Here is a 2,500-nt window from a genome sequence, read left to right as displayed (position 1 = left end):
CTATTGCATGCAATTAATTAACCTAGACATATTTTATGCCATGTCAGCTATTGATTAAAATTTTTATTTAAGAATTAAAAGAAATAATAATAATATAAGAAATGTCTATAAGGTAATATGAGCTATGTATAACTATAATATGGCTATATTATATATATATATTATATAAGCTATATAACATATATAAGAAATATAACACATAGCTTTATAAGATGATATCATAAAAGTTATATAACATATATAAGAATTATAACATATAGCTGTATAACAAGAATCTATAAACTATAACAATAAAAATGCTCAAACTGCAAAAATTATAAATTCAAATTGAAATTTAGTCATTTTTTCAGTTATGATGTAAACACAGCTTTTAATTCAGTTTCACTAATGAAACGAACACAGCTTTTAATTCAATTTCAATAATGAAAAGAACAAACTTTTTTACTAAATTTTTTTAAATTTAAATTTAAGTTTTTAATTTATTTCAGACAAAAATATTCAGCTCATATTAAGTTTTATTAAGATTATATTAACTTTTGAAATAGTGTCAACATCTTTTTGACCCCAATATACTGGTTCCTTGGTCAAAAAATTTATGTTGATGAGCCTAAGACAATAATGGCAGTCTTGAGAAATCCCTGCACAGTGGGCCAACAACAGTAGGCATTGCTCAAAAATCAATGTTACCAAGGTAAATTTATTTTAGTTGTTATTGAAAGCTAAATAAATTTCCAGTTTATTAAAAAAAATTTATTTCAAAAGCATGATTTGTTCAGAAAATATATTAGTTTGAATAATGTAAATTCGTTGCAAAAGATAGGTAGTAGGTATAAATGATACATAAAAGTCATTTTTGGCATTATATAAGAAAAAATGTCACTATATAAGCAGTGCTAATGTGATATTTGTATGTAGAGACAATCTTAGAGTGCAATTTGTGGAAATGTGAATGTTGACTTCATAGATTATTGCCCCAAGTTTTTTTTACATAAAATACCTAACGGAACAACTAAAATTTATCAAAATTTTAGTTGCTTTTTAACTAATTTTTTATCAGAAAAAATAACTTATTTCAAAAAGTGCCAAGTTGGCGCTAGTAAACCCATATATTTTTAAATCCCCATAACAAAGAGGAATAAAATGCTTTTTAAATAAATTGTGCCAACTAAGCAATTTTAAACAAAAAAAAGTAAAAGAATGACCTTACTCTTTTAGTTCAAATTTTTGTATAATATATAAAAAAATATTAATGCAAATAGTTTTACATTATTTTGTACATATTTTTTAAAGGGGAAGATGTGTTCAGTAAAAGTGTATGTGTAGAAATTAAAAAAAGGATTAAGACCAATTTTTGACCAACACCTCCACCCCTTCCCCCCCTGCCTTTCCTTACCTTTTTTTTTTGAACTTTTATTTTTGACCAAATTTAAAAGTTAAAATAATGATTAATAAAAAAAAAAAGATTGCAACATTTAAATCTGTTTTAAAATGAATGAATTGCAGGGGTTAAAATCAAAAATGAAGGCTTTGTGGTTTATATAGTAATAATATAATATTTTTACTTATCAGGTAAACTTATTTATGTTTTGATTTATATTATTTAAAGTTTAAATCATTTTGTTTAAAAAGTTATTAGATAATGACTCAACAAAAATATTTATATCTTTATTTTAATAATAATGAAGCTCAACGAAATTGACTTATTTGAAATTTTTATTGCTGAGGAAAATATAACACTTTCAGTTCACAAACTCATTGGTTATTTTTGGGATTAATTTTGAATAATGAGGAAAGTGGTTTGAGAAATCTTTATGGTTCAGAGGTTAAAAGGTAATAACAAATATTAAGGTTGATACATACTAGACTCTCAAGAAAAAACTCCTATATTGTCAATTTAACTGATACCATTAACCGATTGTGGATATCATCTGATCACAATATTTTTGACAAGAGATACGAGTCAAACCCATTTTGCAAATTTTGTTATGAAAGAGGACATTCTGATAAATATTGCCTCAAACAAAATGTCTCTAATAACATCTTATCTGAAGATACACATTTAAAAATGTTAGCATATAAAAAAATTATGTTTTTTAGTACTTCTTTTGATAATTTTTATTGTTTTTGTCCTTAATGTAACTATGTTATCTGTTTATTACAAAATATACATACATATTTATAAACATTTATACATATTTTTTGTTATAACCAATAAAAAGGCAAAATTTTCAATATGTATTTTAAATTATGACCTAAATATCCTACAGCAAAGTTATTTTTTAGTTTTTCCAGCATTTACACATTAAAACCTTTCCTAAAAGTGCTTAATCAACCCCAAAGCACTTTCCGTTCAAAAGTTTTGAACCAATGTCCACAAAAACAGCTGTTTGGCCCACTGCCCTGTCCTCCATCAATATTAGCTGTGTAACATTTTTCTATTACATCTGTTTACAAAGTAAGTAACTGTTTGTGATAGTACTTATCTATCAAAGTCAAAATA

At 24.8% G+C, this 2,500-nt stretch overlaps 1 protein-coding gene across 1 annotated transcript in view; it reads left to right on the top strand.

Moving 5' to 3' along the window:
• LOC136080362 (mucin-2-like) overlaps window positions 1-2,500 on the top strand; it is a 200,982-nt gene that overhangs the window by 46,819 nt on the left and 151,663 nt on the right. The gene's annotated exons all lie outside the window — the stretch shown is intronic.

The sequence above is a fragment of the Hydra vulgaris genome, chromosome 05 (genome assembly GCF_038396675.1).
Source record: "Hydra vulgaris chromosome 05, alternate assembly HydraT2T_AEP".
NCBI lineage: Eukaryota > Metazoa > Cnidaria > Hydrozoa > Anthoathecata > Hydridae > Hydra > Hydra vulgaris.
The sequence above is the reverse complement of the archived record's forward strand: the minus strand, read 5'-3'. Positions and strand labels throughout refer to the sequence as shown.